This window comes from Ornithodoros turicata, chromosome 1 (assembly GCF_037126465.1).
Source record: "Ornithodoros turicata isolate Travis chromosome 1, ASM3712646v1, whole genome shotgun sequence".
NCBI classification, from domain to species: Eukaryota; Metazoa; Arthropoda; class Arachnida; order Ixodida; family Argasidae; genus Ornithodoros; species Ornithodoros turicata.
The window spans coordinates 40325829-40346483 of record NC_088201.1 but is presented as its reverse complement, the minus strand read 5'-3'; the positions used below and the strand labels follow the sequence as shown (position 1 = coordinate 40346483).

The 20655-nt window shown below is 49.1% G+C and overlaps 2 long non-coding RNA genes across 2 annotated transcripts in view; one reads left to right on the top strand and one right to left on the bottom strand.

Moving 5' to 3' along the window:
- The window catches only part of LOC135398471 (uncharacterized), a 117142-nt gene extending 96836 nt beyond the window's left edge, over nucleotides 1–20306 (bottom strand). The window contains exon 1 of the long non-coding RNA XR_010424105.1: nucleotides 20081–20306. This is a non-coding gene — a long non-coding RNA (uncharacterized LOC135398471). The remainder of the gene's footprint in view (nucleotides 1–20080) is intronic.
- Nucleotides 14820–15237, top strand: LOC135398448 (uncharacterized). Its single transcript, XR_010424104.1, has 2 exons — nucleotides 14820–14993; nucleotides 15122–15237. It is a non-coding gene; the product is annotated as an uncharacterized LOC135398448 (long non-coding RNA).
- Nucleotides 20307–20655: the final 349 nt, after the last annotated feature.

Here is a 20655-nt window from a genome sequence, read left to right as displayed (position 1 = left end):
AATAACATCTGCCCTGATTTGTTGAAGACGGGAGGCGTACGGCCTGTTTTGTGACAGTTATGAACATTTCGAGCGCAATAGGGAATATAAGTCGCTTATTCCAACAATACGCAACTTTTAATTAATCAATTTCTTATTAAGTGAATAGCATAGACATAAGGAAATAATGAGAAACATCACAATCATCAGCTAGCATTAATAGAGAGCCAAACCTGCAACTCCTAGCCAACACGTAAACAACAGATACATACAATAGCGAAACAATCTATCAAAACAAGAAACATGACGAATATTGTGAATAGCACAGACTTAACGCTGAAGAACACAGGAACACTCTAAGCGACTACACGACGAAGTTCTGCTGTGCACGCACGCTCAATTCTTCTGCTCCGCCGTCCTTAGTTGATTCTCAGCCTTACCCCTTATTTTTCTTATCTCTCGTCTTCCTGGGGAAACCCCTTGTCTGGGGTCTACAGACGCCTCGCATCACCTTGCTGGGAGGCCCACCAGTGCCATCCTGGCCATGGAGGGGGAAGACGACCCCCTCAGCGGGTCCTCAACGGAAATGGCTAGTGGCTGCGAAACGGACTCGTCTGCGAGCCCTGGCACCGTCATCTCACCTAAAAGATCAACGAACCGCTCTACGCTAACGTCATCCGACGATGAACGACCCTTCCAGGAAGTCGTCAAGCGGGCCCGAAAGGTCAGCCTGCGCGGCGGTGCTCGAGTGAGCCCCCTGGAGAACTGCACTGTGCTCCTCACGCCCCTGGACCGATCTTCGAACCTCGCTAAGATTAACCTCTTGAAGCTTTCTCAGTTCCTGACGTCTGAACTTCCAGGCAGGATAAAGGAAATCCGACCCAACTACGCAAAGAATATTATTGCAGTCGATGTGGCTACCGCATCTGCGAAAGCGTCTCTCCTGCGACTCGACAGGGTCTGCAACGTTCCAGTCCGTGCCTACGAGCCGCGTCCGTCGAACTCCAGCTATGGTGTCATCCTTGGGATTGACACGTCTCTGTCGGATCAGCCCATCACTGAAGCCATTGTGTCCGACCCCCCGCTCATCGCGGCGAGGAGGATACGGAAAGATGCTGGGGCTGTTAGGTTGACCTTCCTCGGTCCGAAACCCCCGTTGCACGTAAGCTTCCACCTCCTGACCATGTCGGTCCGAGGTTACCTTCCACGCGTACCCCAGTGTGAGAAATGCCTCAGGCATGGGCACGTCGCCGCATGCTGCACCCGGGAGATGGCCTGCCCGAACTGTGGCAAGTCGCATGTAGGCTCAGCGTGCCCGGCGAGCGACCCCACCTGCATTAACTGCATGGGTAACCACCTGGCTACGTCGAAGGACTGTCCCAGATTCAGGGAGCAAATGCGCATCGCACGAGTGCGTTCGCGCTCGAACAGCAGCTACAAAGAGGCAAAAGAGAGGGTCCGCAAGAACGAGCGCAAGAGGAGAAGTAGGCGCAAGCGGTCTGCGAAGGTCGCTGAAGCTCGTCTCCCCCTACACCTGCCCCAAAGATGGACCAGTCAGTGTCGTGGGGTGATTCTGACTTCCCTCCCCTTACCCCTTTACCGACCCAGGCCGACCCCGTGTCGGACGTGACACCCGACGCAAGCGCTGCTGCCCCAGTCGGTCCCGCTGCATCAGCCCGTACCCGTCGACCACCTGTGGACCGGACACGAGGCGTCGACGGAGCTGCAGTGGTAATCCAGTTGCTCTTTGCGGCGCTGAAAGCCATTGTCGCAGCCTGCCCCGAATCTGCGGCCATTGCCGAGGCACAATCGATCTTGCAACTAGAACGGGCCATCTCAACCATCTTTGCCTTCGGCTCAAGGTTCTAAGTAGCCTAAGCCGTTGGCCTCTCCATCGATCGCACGCACGCACCCTGCATGGACAGAAGAGCAACGCACTCCCCTCCCCTGCAGCACCGAACGACCACAGTCTTCCAGTGGAATGCAAGAAGCCTTCGTTCTAAAACGTCTGATTTTCGCCAGTTCGCATGGCGGCACAAGTTTCCTTTAATGTGTATCTCGGAGTGTGGCATCAATGGACATTTCCGCCTGTCGAACTATATTACCTTCACCTCGCTCCCCCCAGACAGGACAAGCCGTGCCGCACTCTTCGTCCGGTCCGACATACCGGCAGTAAAGAGAGCTGTTCTTTGCACAGGAGTGGGCGAGTACGCCTGCTGCACCGTTCGCTTGGGTGAGGTTGTGTTCACCGCCGTCTCACTGTACGTACTGCCGGCTGTTGCTTACAATGTGCGCGAGATCGCAGCGCTACTAGATAGCGTTCCCCCTCCTTACCTGCTCTGTGGTGACCTCAACGCGCACAATGTCGTCTGGGGAAGTATGCGCACAGACACACGTGGCGGTCGCTTGGCTGCCCTATTTGAAGAACACGACCTTCATATCTTAAACGACGGCCCCCCAACCTTTGTGCAGTCGACTCTCCTTTCGTCCTCCTTGGACCTGACTGTGGCCTCGGCCTCCATTGCGCGGATCTCCAGGTGGCAAGTCGATGCTGACACGATGGGCAGCGATCACCTGCCTGTCCTGGTCAACATTCAGCACTCTAGAACGGAGCGCTCCGCACGGTGCGTCAAGCGTACTGACTGGGCGTCCTACAGATCTGCTCTGGAGACCGACTTTGCAGACTCCATGCTGATGAATGAAAGGGACTTCTGTCAAGCAGTCGTTCGTGCCGCGCAGTCCTCCACCAGCGTTGCGCGGATACCGGAAAAGTTCACTGCCGTCGATGCGGAGTACGAGAGGCTGCGCGCGCTCCGCCGCCGCGCGGAACGACGAGCCCGTCGCACTAGTCTGCCCGAACACACGTCTGAGGCACGACGTGTACAGAAGGCTGTCCATAGGCACTTGGTTAAACTGGCACGTACCCACTGGCGGAACTTTGCGACTTCACTGTCGCCGCTGTCTCGGCTGTGGTCCGTGCTCAAAGGGCTTCATGTGCCCGTCTCTCAGCGCCAGCCATTTCGATCGCTTTCGCTTGCCTCCGGGCGTCAGGAACTCGAAATAGCGGAGGAGTACTGCGACCGCCTCGCCTCAGTCCCCACCAACTCACTAGCCTCATCCAAAGACATCCCCGTAGTTCTGGAGTCGTCGAGCGAACCTCTCCTAGACATTCCATTCTCCCTTGCTGAACTTGAATCTGCGCTGGAGAATGCACCCGTGCATACCTCGCCAGGCGCGGACCGTGTGTCTTACAAGGCGCTCAGAAATCTACCGCTTTGCGCGCGCCAGTCTCTTCTGAGCATTTTCAACGCGTCCTGGGTAGCCGGTTCCGTCCCGACAGAATGGAAGTGTGCGATGGTAATCCCCATCTTAAAGCCTGGCAAATCGCCACACAACATCGATTCATTTAGGCCAATTGCCCTTACCAGCTGCATCGGGAAGACTTTCGAGAGAATGGTCCATTCGCGCCTTGCCTGGTACCTTGAAAGTACGGGCTTCTTCCCGCAGGTGATGGCCGGATTCAGACAAGGTAGATCTGCCGTTGACAATGTCATCGCCGTCACCTCCTCCGCGCAGCAAGCCCGATCTGAAGGCCTACATACCGCCGCTGTCTTCCTCGACGTGATGAAGGCCTACGACAGCGTACTCCACAGTACTGTTGTGGCGACACTCCAAGAGGCCGGCGTGGGGGCCGGGTGCTGTCGTGGATTCAGGACTCCCTATCGGACAGGTCTTTGTTTGTGCGCACTACGGAAGGGGACACCCAATCCTTCCCTGTTCGCCGCGGCGTCCCGCAAGGCAGTGTGCTCAGCCCTCTTTTGTTCAACGTTGTCATGGCCTCCCTACCAGCTCACCTCCGAGGCAACGTCAGTATCACCATCTACGCCGACGACATATGCCTGTGGACCTCCGGCACGCGCCGTGACGCGATTCAGCGTCGCCTGCAAGGAGCCCTTGATGATGTTGTCCAATATCTTTCCGACCGGGGATTGTCTGTTTCACCATCCAAGACGGTCGCCATGGCGTTTACGCCCAGATCATTCCGCCAGTTCCCGCTACGGGTTGCAGGTTTGCCGGTGGAGTTCGTGCCACAGCACAAGTATCTGGGCATTACCATCGACTGGGGCCTCACCTGGTCCAAACATATCAAAGCTCTGTCCTCCCAGCTGTCTGTCCTCGTCAATGTCCTGCGACGGATCTCTGGAACGTCATGGGGCCCTACCTGCCCCGACCTTAAGCTCGTCCACACCTCCCTGGTGACCGGAACCCTGAGGTACAGCCTCCCAGTCCTCCACGCCGTAAGCAAAGCCAATGGACGCGAGCTCCTCAACATCCAGGCCCGCAGCCTGCGCGTCTGCCTGGGTGTTCCCAAAACGACAGACACATACCTGGTTCTAGCAGAGGGCAAGGAGTCCCCAGCACACATTCTGCGCGACGTGGAAACCCTCCGCGCCTACTCACGATACCTTACTCGTCATCCCGCCCACCACTTGCGGGACATCGACCATGACTGCCCTGCGTCGGCATTCGTTGCCGCTGTCCGGCGACTGAAGGTGTCGGTCCCATCAACTGCGTCTACTTCGTCTTACACCCCACCAATGTGGTCGATGGTCACACCCACCGTGTACACACATCCCTGGCATCACGAGCAAAAACGACCATCCCCCGCCTGTCCTGCGGTACCTCGTGCTGGAGCACCTGGACGCCCTACACAGACAGCGACTGCAAATATATACCGACGGCTCGGTCTCCGCGGGAGTCTCCACAGCAGCACTGTTCCTCCCTTCCGAAAACATCGAACAAGCCTTCAAGCTTCCCCACGAAACGTCGTCCACCGAAGCGGAGCTTGTAGCCATTCACGAAGCACTGAAGCTCGTATCCGCTCGTCCACCTGGAAGCTGGACAGTCCTCACAGACAGCAAGTCGGCGCTGGAGGCACTGTCTTCGCCTCGCTCGCAAGTGGTTTCTGACATCCGCTCACTGATCCTGGTTGTGCACAACCTCCTCGTCACCTCCGGCCACTCCGTGTGGTTTCAGTGGGTGCCAAGCCACATTGGCTTGCAGGGAAACACACGTGCCGACACAGCAGCGAAGCGCGCTCATGGCGCAGCTGAGTGCAACACTGTCATCCCGTTATCACCATCCGTCTGCCGCATACACATCCGCCGGCGCCTTTCCTTCGACACTCACCTCTTCATGGAAAACACTGTCGCAGCCAACACCTTCCTCCACCGCATTGACCCGAAGATGGCCTTCAGTGTGTCGCTACGGCTGTCTCGAAAGGAAGAGTCAGCTCTGCATCGTCTTCGCCTGAATGTCGCCCGTACTCCATCGTTCCTGTTCAAGATCAAGCAGCGTCCCTCTTCGGCATGCCCCTCCTGCTCCACCGACGCCGACACCCATCATTTACTCATGACCTGCCCAAGATATGCCGCTCCTCGGACCGCACTCACGCACCGTCTCTCTGCCCTGGGGCACAGAGACCTGTCTTTGGCCACCCTACTGGGCCCCGTAGGGCAGAAGCAATGGGCTGTTACCAGAGCGCTCATATGCTTCCTGGGTGACACTGGGCTCCTGGAGTGCCTCTGAGCGGTCGTGTACTCATGCCCCCCTGCTGCCCATGTGCCGCTTGCGTCTTTCTCCCTTTCTGTTTTTTTTTTCCTTTTCTTTCTTTTCTTTTTACAAGGAATAGCAAGTCGGCTTCTGCCTGGCTGACCTTTCCTTTTTACCTGCCTCTTTTTTTTGCAATAAACATATCCCCCCCCCCCACTCTAAGCGGCGCCACGTAAACAACAACAGAGGAAATAATCTATCATTGAACCATCATAAAACCATACACTTTTCATTATAACGAACGCTACAAACCTTACTTTAATGGTGACATCCAACACCCAGGCACCATGAGAAGATCTCGGTATGACAGCGACACTCCAAGAGGCTGGTATTGGGGGCGGCCCACTCGCATGGATTCGGGACTTCCTCGTTGATCGCACCTTGTTTGTGCGCACCTCTGAAGGGGGCACCGCACACTACAGAGTTCTGCGAGGTTTCCCGCAAGGGAGTGTGCTGAGCCCACTGCTGTTCAACGTCATCATGGCCGCTTTACCTGTGTCAACATCACAATATACGCCGACGACCTCTGCATCTGGGCCTCCTCCACCCGTCGGGATGTAATCCAGCGTCGCTTGCAAGGTGCTCTGGACACTATCGTATCTTACCTCTCCGACCGTGGTCTTTCTATCTCACCCAGTAAGACTGTTGCCATGGCATTCACCCGCCGATCCTTCCTCAAATTCCCCCTCCGCGTTGACGGCCAACAGCTTGCCTTCGTACGTCATCACAAATACCTGGGCATAACCATTGACAGGGAGCTGACTTTGTCCAAGCACGTCAATGCCCTGTCTACCGCGGCGACTACCATCGTGAACGTCCTCCGCCGCATGTCTGGTTCGTCCTGGGGCCCATCATACCCTGACCTTCGCCAGGTGCATACCTCACTCGTCCTAGGGCTCCTGCGTTACAGCTTACCGGTATTGCACGGTCTAAGTTCAACAACGGAGCGCGAACTTTTCAACATCCAGGCGCGAAGCCTTCGATGTGTGCCTTGGTGTCCCCAAAACGACCGACATCTTCCTGGTCTTGGCTGAGGCAACGGAGACGCCAGCCCACGTCCTACGCGACATGGACACCCTGCGCTCTTGTGCGCGGTACCGCACACGACATGCTGCCCACTACCTACGGGACATTCACCTACTGTATGAAAACTCAGCTTTCGGGGCTGCTGTTTGCAGACTGGCAGTCTCTTCCGCACCCTCCGTCGCGCCTGCTATACGCTCCACCTTTGTGGACCCTCGTGCTGCCTCCGACGGACCTGCATATTCCCGACATGTCCCGCAAAAACGACACTCCTGTCCTCGCTGCGCCCCAGTTTGCTCTTGATCATTTGAACTCGGTCCACGGTCAGCGTAAAGCAATTTTCACGGATGGCTCGGTTGTGTACGGCGCGTCGTCTGCAGCTTTCTACATGCCTCACAGTGACACTGCGCAGGCTTTCAAGCTGTCGCATGAAACTTCATCCACCGAAGCGGAACTGACAGCCATCTATGAAGCGCTCGACGCCATATCCGGTTCACAGGCCGACTCGTGGTCCATCTTCACGGACAGCAAGTCAGCATTGGAGACCTTGGCGTCGTACCGGTGCAGTGCTATTTGCGATCTCCGCACGCTTGTAATTGCCAGATACAACGAGCTCCTGGCTTCCGGCCACAGCGTACGGCTCCAGTGGGTACCCAGTCACGTCGGGCTGCACGGAAATACCCATGCCGACATTGTGGCGAAACGTACCCATACCACGGCTGCCTTGAGTCTCAGCATCCCGCTTTCAATGTCAGCCTGCCTGCTCCAAATACGTCGCTTGCGTTCTCGCTGTGTCCAAGATTTCATAGAACGTGCCATCTCGCCCAATACATTTCTGCACTCCATCGACCCAAAAATGCAATACGTCCCTCCTCCAAACATCACGAGGAGGGAGGCGTCTGTTATCCACCGTCTGCGGTTATGCGTGGCTCGAACACCAACACTGCTCTTCCAACTCAGCACGCTTGACACCCCTACATGTGCAGCCTGCTCTACCGAGGGCAACACTTCCCACCTACTCCTCCACTGTCGCCTGTTCGCCGCTCCCCGTGCCACTCTGGTGGAGCCGCTAGCTGCCCTAGCGCTGAGGGAGGTCTCGCTGACAACGCTACTGGGCCCTCTGCAACGCCCCATTCAGTGACGCGTCGGAAGGGAACTCGTACGCTTCCTTACTGACACAGGGCTCGCGCTGAGCCTGTGACTGCGCCTCTTTTCTTTCGCTCTTTTCGTATTTTCTTTATCTTTTTATTTTTCCTTTTTTTTGTAAGCGGGAATAGCAAGTCGGCTTCTGGAGCCAGGCTAACCTTTCCCCTCTTTCTTTGTTTCTTTTTTTTTTTTTGCAATAAACCTATATCCCCCCCCCTCCCCGGTAATTCTTCAAAGCCCGGAGACATATTATCTCTCTGTCTATAGACCGTTTACAGCAGAGTTATCTGGGCGCCGCCATCTTGGCGCACGTGACCTTGCGCGCCACTGCTTGCCTTCTCTTTCGGCTGCCTGTTGACACGGCGCACGTAATACGGCGGTGCAACCCAGAGACGCTTTCCCCGATTTTAAACTTTTTGCAATGAATTCCGCATGGAAGGATGTCACGAGGCTTTGTCCAAACCTTCAACGGTCAGGTGAGTGCATTTGCTTGATTTAGAGTGATATTTCTGTCCTCGTGCGTCCCCACCATGCTCGACTTACTACATATTTCGGCTTTTTTTCTCTCTCTTCTTTTATTGCGCATACGTTACGTTGTGGGTACGTACATAGTGTAATATCGTAAGATCGTGATTTCTTGCTTTTTATCGCAAGAGTTGCGGTACATGAAAGCTTGTAACCATTAAAGGAAAGCTTCAGTGTTTTATAATTTTGTTGTTACAACTACCTGAGAAAGATACGCATGTAAGGGCTTAACGATGAAAGATGAAAGTCACTGAAAAGGTTAGCCAGCTGTAGGACTCGAACCCACATCTTCTGGATTGCCGGTCCAGGGCTCTACCATCAGTTCTCTCATGTAAGGGCTGTTATGTTGTCGCTATGAAGTAGCATACTTTTATTGTTGATTTCAGATGTATACAGCCACATGATCAACGAGCTAGAGGGAGACGGAAAGCCTGCGCAGAAATACAGAAAATTTGCAAAGGGAACGAAGCTGTTTGACAGCGGCCATGTCGGTGTAGTACTGTGCCAGTGCAACGATGGTGTACGAATTTTAAAGGCCGACATCAGGTCGACACAAACAGTGAGCAGAACGTGCAGTACAGAGACTCGCTTCGGGCCCACTTTGGCGGCAACATGCACATATAAAGCGGGTTTGAGCAGCAGGTACAGTCATATTTGTACACTGGTCATCAAGGTTGTAGAGGCGACAAACAAGGGGCTCATGAGTGCTTCGTGCACTGACAAGGCATGTACATGGAACGGTTCAACTGCAAAAAATGTGACCCCTGCTACTATGGGGGAAGTTTATTCTCACAAGCAGCAGCCAACGCTTACAGCAGAGTTTGGAGCTCACACAGATATTCTACGCCACTTTGAGGGCTGCATTACTTACCCTCACTGACTTTCTCGGTTTGAAATCCTTCCTCTGAAGATTCGATACCCACCGTTGTCGAATGAGCTTGTTGTTTATCTCTCCTTGTGGGAACCCGTGTATTGCAAAAGGCCTCGAACGCGGGCAGTCTTTGTATAGCGACGGCTCGTGAATTTAACAAACAGCTTCGTCCCACACGATCAGATCTCTGTCGCAGTTTCTGCACTCAATCACGGAACAAGTCTTCCCTCTGTTTTTCCACATTTTGCACAGAACTGTAGCGTAGCGGCAAAAAAGGTCGGAAGCACTCACATAGGCAAAGGCACAATGGCACTCGCACAAGGCAAGCAATGGCGTGGCTACTGTGGCGCCATCTATTAGCGCCCGAAGCAACTGGATGCTGAAAACGGTCTATACGGCTAAAGCACTGCGCATGCTTTATCACTCAAAGGGTTGGGGCTATGGGCCTGTTTCTCTGGACCAGGTGCGCGAGTGAGCAGCAACGTCAGCGCCCCAAATTATGCAACACACGGTAGTTTAGCAGACGACGCGGCACATTCAAATACACGGTCTCGAGTTGTTCGCTCTTTTCAAGAAGCACCGCTTCTTCTGTGGATTTCCTACAGGTTTTGTAGCTTTCCTTGGCACCATACCGTTTGAAACACTATGCAAAACTCACTGATGAGACTACCTACTGTTGAGATCCGTGGCCGCGGGCCCGAAATGGCGCTGTGCAAACTTCACTGCAACAGCCCCATATCCCTTTTCCTTCCTCATGCAAACAGGGCGCTCACGAGGTCAGATAAGATAGTACAAAGGCGATATATTTTATTGTGCAGCGCAAATAGATGCCGATATTATTCGTGGGGATCGCTATCTTTTCGCATCCTTTCCTTGAAACGGAAGTCTTTCATTAAAGTGGATGGCATAGTCGGCTAAGTTTGTACAGAGGCAATATTTTTTATTGAACATGTAGAGAAAGTCCAAATTATTAAATGATAGCAACAATACTCAATCAAAAACGAGAAACAAATTTAATTACATAAATTTTTGTAATATCTTGCAACAGAAAGTATAGATGAACCACACAGAAATATCAAATGTGAAATGCAACTCAGAGATATGAGGCATTCCCAACTGTATATGTGACCTGTGCCGATCTGCTTATTATAATTAATATAACATATCTTCCATTGTGTTTATGCATAATGCTCATCTTCATTGTATATTGGTTAAGCATTTCTGATGACAGTTGTGTGATCCACTTCTCCCAAAATCTGATTACCACTTGGAAATTATTTCATATACGTTTGTGTGCCGTGTGTTACGAAGATTACGTGATTATAAATGTAGACTTCGCCTGCACATCATGCTTGTAAAATCTTCCATTTGCATCGCGGCATTGGATAATAGATTCCTTTCAACATATATATTGCCAAAAGATGTTATAGACATACTTTGGATTATACACTTGTCGTTTGCTCATGGATAACAAGGCTAGTCCAACTGTCTGAGAAATATACATGCATTGTGGAATTTTATTCATGAAATATGATAGGTTTTCACAAAAGATTAGTGATCCTTTTTTGTAATCATAGGCTGATGTATCATGCCTCTAAATTTCGATGACCGACCCTTCTCCGGCAATTCTATCCTTCGGGTGTTGAACTTGTACAGAGTGTAGTCGGGTAAAACCTATTTGATGGTCAGCTCTGATTCCATATGAACGTCCGTATGATTCAAAGCGTCGAGTTTTGTGTAGTTTCGCTTTCTTTTCTTAATAACGCGTCCTGGAGTAGCCAGTCCCGAGTGGCTCGAGACTAACATCTCCATTTATTTTCTTTTAAAATCAATCGATTCCATATGAGAATTCTTACACACAGTGTGGAATATTCGTTTCCTTAGCGATCACTGTTCTCAGTCTAGCCATGCTAAATGCAAAGTGTTTTTCATTGTGATGCATAGATTTGATTATAATGATGACAAAGATTACATTTATTATTTCAGTTATATGCTTGTTTATTCCGATAAATTACAATTGTCCTATTCCAATCTCTGAAGTTTTCGTTTGTTGTCTTGATTGATGAATTCGAAATGTATTACATAATGATGTCGTATTATCAGTCGCTTGAATCCAGCGTTGATTAATGCAATCGATACGCTGTCGCCGCATTTGTATCGCTTCAGCAACTTGCACTTTGTTGCGATGAACTTGCACAATCTCTTATTGATGTTTCCTTTCTTTGTATGAAGATTCTTGAATGGCGTGCAAGACAGTATTAGATGAAAATCGTCCGGTGGTCCACCGCAGTTGATATGTTCGTTGAGTTTCAATAAGTGATGATACATCAGACCTTGCACGACAATATTGAACTTCTGCTCATTCGACATCGTTGCAAGAACTGGTAGAAGAAAATAATTGCTTTGCCGTGGTAGTTGAACATATCATATGATAAGATTTTACTAAAATCTTATCATATGATATGTTCAACTACCACGGCTGGGAAAGTACAGTATACTTTCCATCTCAGATATGTGTAATTTCAACAAATCCGTAATGAATCGTGCGATATAGACCGCTTGTATATGATAATTTGATCTCACTGCTTTCTTGATGAATGCAATGCCCAATGCAATGATTACAATTACATCTGCTCTAGTGTATTTCAATTCTTCATTAGCAAACCTCAAAAACTCCGCCATCAATCCCAGTGGCCCTTCCGACGTTGATGTGCATATATTTTTATAAGTATTGTAGATTCGGCATACAAATTCTTGCACCTTAAATTCTGTAGTTTGCACCATATCTCCGAATACGACCATGTCTAAGACGTATTGAAATGCAGCGATAATGGAATCGTTTCGCGGCTCTTCTTTTTCGAAGCTGTTTTTTATCACATCTTCCCACGACTTATGGTAGCTAGTACAAAATCTGTCCATCTCTTCAATGTAGAGCAATTGTCTCTTCTGTTTTCAAGTGCGCGTCTACACTTAATTAAAAGTATATCTATGCTGATTTTATTGATTAAAAATGTGTTTTGTTTAGAATGTTATTAATATCCACCTGCCGTGAGAATTATGGAAATTGATTTACTAATAGATGTGATGAGTAAGAAAAAATGTGTGCTTTCAATGATTATATGTACAAGAACATGCTAGAAGCATCCCTACCATAACTTGATGTTGGTGTTTGGGTCGTCGGCTTTCATTCATCACTCACTTTATCGCTTGAACCCAGTAGTTGTTGTTGCTTTTAAGCGTTGAGAGAGGTCAACCCACTAGTTGATCTTGTTTATTCATTGAAATGACAAGTTTCTGTATAGATTCTGTGGTGTATTCACGCTGCTTGCTTAGAAATGATTTGTCTGAATTAATTATTGTTTTGACTTTGTTTCAGGTTCATCACTTCTTCATTTACTGTTGTTCTTGTTGTTGATATTCTATGAGTTGGGCATTATGTGTGCATGATGTATTAATTGTGTCTGTCGATTTCCTCTATAGGAAAACTTTTAAATATTTCTCGTTTGCTTAGAAAGTTACTGCCTGAAATAATTATTGTCTTGTATTTGTTTCAATTGATCACTCGATTGACATCAGTGAAAATAATCTCTGAGTTGGGAATGCCTAATATCTCTGAGTTGCATTTCACATTTGATATTTCTGTGTGGTTCATCTATACCGGGTGTCTCAGTTAAATCCCCGGGCTAAATAATTCGCGAACCGGTGCACCAATCGAATAACTTTCTTTTTTACAAGTATCTGTCCAACACCGCCTACAAGATGCGCACCGCGTGAATGAGCGGGAGGCGCTCATTATTTAAATAAAAATTCAAATGAGTTTCGTGAAAACAGCTAACTTCTAAAGCAGGGCGCCTTCGGCATTAAAATGGGAACTACCCCTTTTGGGACCTTCAGTGGACACCTTTTAGAGAAAAATCTGCCACCGAAGCGGGTCATTTGTTGCAGTAATTAATTGGTTTCGGTTTACGTATTTTTGTCCCGGCTGGTCGCGGTGAAGCGCAAAAGGATGTAATTCATTGGTGTAATTCATTGGTGTAAGGACGTAATTCATTGGTGGACATGGGAGTGAAAGAGCGTCCTTTTGCGCTACACCGCGACCAGCCGCGACAAAAATATGTAAACCGAAACCAATTAATTACGGCAACAAATCACCCGCTTCGGTTGCAGATTTTTCTCTAAAAGGTATCTATACTGAAGGTCCCAGAAGGGGTAGTACCCATTTTAATGCCGACGGCGCCCTGCTTTAGAAGTTAGCTTTTCTCACGAAACTCCTTTGAATTTTTATTTAAATAATGAGCGCCTCCCGCTCATTCACGCGGTGCGCATCTTGTAGGCGGTGTTGGACAGATACTTGTAAAAAAGAAAGTTATTCGATTGGTGCACCGGTTCGCGAATTATTTAGCCCGGGGATTTAACTGAGACACCCGGTATAGATGAACCACACAGAAATATCAAATGTGAAATGCAACTCAGAGATATTAGGCATTCCCAACTCAGAGATTATTTTCACTGATGTCAATCGAGTGATCAATTGAAACAAATACAAGACAATAATTATTTCAGGCAGTAACTTTCTAAGCAAACGAGGAATATTTAAAAGTTTTCCTATAGAGGAAATCGACAGACAGTAAGGTTTGTAGCGCTCGTTAGAATGAAAATGGTATGGTGTTCGATTAGATTAAGTCACGAAGATGATTTTATGATGGTTCAATGATAGATTACTTCCTCTGTTGTTGTTTACGTGGCGCCGCTTAGAGTGTTCCTGTGTTCTTCAGCGTTAAGTCTGTGCTATTCACAGTATTAAATTCGTCATGTTTCTTGTTTTGATATATATGTATTGTTTTGCTATTGTATGTATCTGTTGTTTATGTGTTGGCTAGGAGTTGCAGGTTTGGCTCTCTCTTAATGCTAGCTGATGATTGTGATGTTTCTCATTATTTCCTTATGTCTATGCTATTCACTTAATAAGAAATTGATTAATTAAAAGTTGCGTATTGTTGGAATAATCGACTTGTCTTCCCTATTGCGCTCGAAATGTTCATAACTGTCACAAAACAGGCGTACGCCTCCCGTCTTCAACAAATCAGCGCAGATATTATTAGAGCTGGTTGTTGGCTAGGAGCATGCTATGGGGTAAAGTTCATTTTTTTACATATTTTCTGTATTAGATTCATAAAACAAAATAAGGTTTGTAGTGTCTCTTACAATGAAAATTGTATAGTGTTCGATTAGATTGTGTTACGAGGATGATTTTATGATAGTTAAAATGATAGATTATTCTCCTCCTCTGTTGTTTTGATTAAGAATATCTTCTTTGATTAAATGTGGTGTTATAGATTTTATTTCCTGTTGCGTTCGTGTCGTCCGTGTCCCATGGTCTTCCAGGGTCTCTGCTGTTCACAATTAATTACATACATCTATCGGCACTTGTAGTTATAACCCTGTGAGATTCTCTTTCAGTTTATTGATGCTATAATTTAAGTATGATTGTTGATATTAAAATGTCTCTTTTTTCAGATTATCCAGTGTGGCCGCAGTATTGTATGTATTAATGAAGGTATATTATGATAATAAATGAGATTCTCTTTCAGATTATTGGGGTCCACCGCCGTCTTAGTGTATGTAATATTGAAAGTAGAATATGATATTAAATTAGATTCTCTTTCGGATTATTGTTGCTATAATGGGAGTATTATTGTTGATATTAAAATGTATCTTTTTCAAATTATCCAGTGTGGCCGCAGTATTGTACGTATTATTGAGTGCGAATGTAGTTTCATATAATAATAAGTTATCTTTCAGGTCGTTGGTGCGGGGCTCACTAAGTGAACAATTGGTAAGCAATGTGATGAATGTTGATATTATGTTTTCTTTCAGAATCTGATGACTTGAAATATTAATAGCGAATAAAATATTTATATTCTTTACATGTACTGTCTTGTGTTTTTATTTATTCTGCTACAGGTCGTGAAGGTTTTTCGGCTTGGTTTTTCTCCTTCACCTGACTGGCATCATAATTGGCATTACAACTGGCACACGTCCCAACACTATTGGCTTTAATAAATATATTTCAACTTGTACTTTTTGTGTATGACTCCTCTTAGCATGTTATAACCGCGCGGACAACCCTCCACACACGCGCCGCCCGGGAAAAAATACGCGAAGGACTCAGGGGTCAACGGCACAGGGTCCAGGGGTCCAGGTTGCTAACTCTCATCCAGGTCTCCTACGACCAGACCATTTGCTACTTAGCTGAACATCATGCTTTCCGGAGAGCCCAGAGCCTTGTGCTCGAGGACTTTTTGAGCGCCCTCGTTGCAGGGGCGGATCCAGACCCACGGTTTCGGGGGAGGGAGGTTCTTTGTCGGAGCACGTAGTGGGGAAGGGGAGACAGGGAAAGCCAATGCAGAAACTGACGTTTGGGGGGCGGCCGCCCCCCCCCCCCCCCCCCCGTGGATCTGCCACTGCCTCGTTGTTAGTCCGACGAAAGGAGGCTGCATGCTATGTGTCTCGAAGCAGCATTCAGTAGACACCTGCTCCGCTGTGTTGTCACCTTCGGAGAAGATGCTGAAGCTCAAGAAATATGGATGCTGTTTCAGATGCGACAAGAAATATCGCGTGGCCAGATTGTGCCGTTCGGCGTCCAGGATGACTTGCGCCACGTGTCGGGGAAAACACCTGACTACTCCAGGCTGTAAGGTACTCCGCGATAGCAGACGCTCGACAACCCCAGATAAAGAAGGACCACATGGCCACACAGGTAATGAGACGGTGGAGATCGGAGCTCTCAAATTTGATTAGCTTTCTTCTCAGACCCTCCCGATACCTGCTGTTGTACAGAGGGGCCAGCAGTACAGGGCCCCGCTTGGAACACCGAGGAGACATAACATATGGGCGACTCGGTCAAGAAGCCTGTGCTCGCCGACCGGGTGCTCGGAACTGTCGCTTTAACACGACGAGCAATTGGGCTAGTTGGTGCGAATGCATAATGCATAAACTTCATTATGTCGCTTTAACGCGAAGAACGGTTATGGATTCATCAACCGGAACGACACCCACGAGGACAACGTCTTCGTTCATCAGACGGCCATCACGCGCAACAACCCCTATAGGGTATTGCGCAGCGTCGGCGATGGAGAGGTAGTCCAGTTTGACATCGTCGTTGGAGAGCAAGGTCGCGAAGCGGCGAACGTGACTGGCCCCGATGAAGAAGCCGTTCAGGGAAGTGCGCACGCCGCAGACCGGCGTCGGTTTCGTGGTCGCGGTTCCCCAGGCTACGTCGCCCGATGTTCCGAAGAGGAGACGGAAAAGGAGACCACCACAGGAGACGGAAGACCTTCCCGACATCAGGCGTCCCCGACCACAGCGTTGAGGACCCGTACCGATATCTTTCAACAAGAACCAGCCCCTACAGAACACCCTTCGAGATAACTTTCGCGGGACGTATGAGAAGAGTATATGACAGCATCAGAGACCAAGTTGAACGGAAACGACCAAGAAGGTACTCTAGAAGGTACTTCAGGCGTTGTCGCAGACGATCAAGGAGCGAGCATGACGACGTAGAGAGCTATATAGGGATAATGAACCACGTCTACGTGATAGGACGGTGGGCTCCTTGCGGAGGCCGCCATTTAGGCCGCGTCCAAGACCTCGGTCGGTTTCATCGAGGCAGAAGGGAGGTGGATGCGCTGGCGTTGGCAGGAATGGCTGTACGTCTCAGCAGAGACCAATCATCGGGAGGAATCACCGTCGAGGCTAAAGGGACCGTTCGCAAGAAACGACGCGAAAGGCGGCCGAGGAGCTCAGGAAGGAAGTGGCAGCATGACTACATTGGGAAGTTCTCTTCACTCCACCATTTGCGTTAGTGTTTTTATGGTGCAGCAGCGACGAAGACTATATATCCACCGTTTGCAGAACACAGCCTGGCACAACATGCTAGCAATAGGTGATGCGGTGCTGCTATCTTCGTCCAGTACTTCACACACCTCTCGGGTCACCTGGCCTCTCGCTCGCGCATTCAGACCAGTAGCTTCCCCAGAAATCGACCTCCTGGGAGGGTACCGAGCAGGTACCGAGCTTCGAAGGGGGAGGGGGTGGGATATGTTATGGATACACGTTTATGTGTATGTGCATTGGTAGTCGAGCTGTATTGGGCAATCTCAGTATTGTGGTGTCGTGAGGAATGAACAGGCCGCCAGCGCCGCAGAAGTCACTCTCTCGTCGCTCCGAGATCGAATGGTGTCGGCGCACTGCGGAGAAACGATGAACTACCGTGGTGCGGATCGCTTCCTCGCGTCGTCTGCTTTTACACGTTTATTCTGCGTTCAGTGCAGTAGGTGGAGCACACTCTAAATCTTTTCACACCTTTAAAGGTGTGATAGCGTGCATGGCGAACGCCTTTTTAGGTGTAATTTCGGTAACATCATAATGGAGCACGGTTTCGCACAAATTTTCTTTACTCGAGTGTTGTCTGTCCTCCAAAAATTCAGTCTTGCAACATCTCAACATTGTTCAACAGTATTGTAGACACTTGCGCGTGCTCGATTATCGATAGCGATGCAGATATGCATTAGCTCGTAGCTACGATATCCAAGACATAATGAAAGTGAGATTTGCACTGGCACTTGATCTTTAGTAATGCTTTTCGAATTTTGTAAAATATAATCCTGGAGATGCAATGTTACGCAACCAGACTGAATGTGCATAGCGCACACTTTTAAATGTGTGAAAAAGTTTACAGTGCAGTGGGGAACCGAACAGTACCATCGTGGTACAAGTGATCTTCCAGTGAATATATACACAAGAATTACGGAAAAGAACCATCAACCCCGAAAATCAGCCGGCGTGTTATCCACACTACAAAGGTGACAGTGTCGCCCCAGGTCGATCTCGCAGCGAATTGCGCTCTTGAGAGGAGACCGCTGTTCCACACTTCGACGTCTTGTGTCACCCCTCGCTTCCCGCCAGTGGACAACTGAGACTCTCCCGCCATCTATGCTGAGAAGAGTTGACCCAACGCTAGCTTTCCGCATGCAAAAAAAAAAGAAAAAAACCTCTCACTAATCCTGCACTAATGCCTCGAATGCGACTTGATGTGGCTTTGGGAATGTGGCGTGGTTCAGTAGCTTTATCGCTTTGGGCAAGTTGACTCTCCCAGATGCTCTCACTGCGGTGCCGTCGAAGATCTAGAGCACATTCCTCTTCATTGCACCAACCTTCCCGAACCGTACACCCCGAGTCTCTTAACCAGCTGGACTCTCGTCCCCTGTCGCTATCAAAATCGCTTGGCCCACTGTGAAGGACCAGATGTGGGACGTTACACAAACGTGATTTATGGTTTCGGGGGCGCTGTCCAGTTCCTACAGTCGAAAGGGTGTAATGCGACACCTGCGACACCGTCGATCGGCCCCATCTCTATCGCTTCTCGGAGAGTGTCCGTTTCTTCGGTTTGCTCTCGAACTCTCGATCACCATCCGAGGGAGAAGGTAGTTGTGTCACAGCCCCCGAAGGGAAGACCAAGGGTCCAGCACCGAAACGGCGGGAGGGAGGAAGCCAAGAGGCAAAGCAGCAGCCACTGAAGCGACTCGCAAGACAGGGCGACCACCAACATGGAGAAGACGATCTGTGAGCCAACATTTTCATTCCGTGCTCATATTAAATATGTGCGCTACAAAATCTGGTATGTCGTGTGCTTCCTCTCAGCGTGGACTCACGCGTCGGTAGCGAGCCGTCACACCGCCAACGCTCTGCCCTCAAAGCTCTGTTGACCTTTTGGAAACCGTAGGACTTCGATCCTTGTTGTGAAGGGGCTTATTATTTCATCCCTCACATCACCACCAGCAATGGGGTAGAGTGTCGCCGTTGGCGATGAAATTCCCCGTTCATCATCTTGAAATAAAGTTGTTGTTGTTCAGATATTTTAGGGATGGTGTTGCAAAAAACAAGGGGAGTTTACCCACCCCCTGGGGGGGTATCGCAGCAGACCGAATTTTAGTCTGCTGTCCGGCAGTGATAGGCTCCCAGTAAGCGATATACATCCCAGGTACATCCTGGCGATATCGCAAATTGGATGTTTGGATATCCAAGCGAGCTTCACAGAGAGCCCGTTCACGTAGAAAGTACATCCCTGCGACTGCAAGATTCCTACTGTTTTCACATCCCAGAACCGTCGCATAGACATCTATTTTGGATATTTGGGGATATTTTAAAATTAATGGTATTTTTGTTTTGAATCAATTTGTACTTGATAATAGTTTGATAGCTATAGCAAATGAATGCTGCACGCGCTAATCAAACAAAAGACACCTACTTTTGTCAGCACATCCCACTTGAGGACGGGTGCCCAGCGACCTTTCGGCCATAATCCAAGACCAATGCAGACCGCGAGTTATTAAATGTGCTTTCGCCTTTCACCATATGAGATGCAGGCTCCCTTGTTCTCCCCTCCACCGCGTACACAGGTTTCACGAGAGACCACAGCGAACATATACTAAAATACAAGTTGTTGAAGTACGTTCATCAAGTGTAGCGTTGCGTATCACGGTTGTAACGGTGACGACATCTTTGCAGTTAACTTGTGAGTCTGCAAACGATGTCAGCGTATACCTGCGAACGTTCCTGACACACCATCTTGGCAAATATCGTGTTTTTAACTCAAGCTACCGCCTATAATGTGATTACTTGATAAATAAAGTAGTAAACCCAAATATTTTCCCCCTTTGCTTACGTCATGCCACTAAGGGTCACGTGTCCTAGCTATCTCCGAAAAATAACGCGCGCTTGCTCCTTTCTTTTTACGTCTACCAGATGTCCCAGGGATACAGAAAGTAAGACACTTTTCAAAGTCACATTGCGGACGTACACGTAACGTCGCATGGACGTGGCGGACATATATGCGATGTGTGCGACCTTTGTGGGACGTACCTGGGATATTTCTGGTTTTCTGGGCTAGTAGTATACGTGCGTGTCTGCAACTTTAGGTTACCGGATGGGACCGTACGACGACGAGCCGCCCAACATCTTCACAGGTTGGAGATTTAGGGTCTCGCCCCCTGTCCGGTTCGGAGTATGTTGTAAAGGGATGAAGAAGAGCGAAGCAGGCGCACGTTGCCTACCCTTGCATGAGCGCAGCTACAGCCATGCGCATATCTTGCACTGGCACTCCATGTTCGCTACTCGGAAAATAAACACCGTTTTGGTCTGATCACAGTTGTCTCGCGACGTAGAGCCCCGAATTATTATTATTTTGGCCTGCCTGTCAGAGTCCTAAAATAAACCTTTCCACAACAGCGGGAATCGTTTCCAAACGTATTTGTGATAGGCACATAAACCAGATCCGAGTCAAGTCAAGTGCGTTAGTGTCCTCCAGCTGACGGCGCAAACAAGTGATTTTATCCAGGCCCTCCCAACACCCCAATTTTTTTTTTTTTCTTTACGACATGGCTGTAATGATTACCCCAAATTTTTTTGCGACCGCCCCCCCCCCCACCCCCCACCCT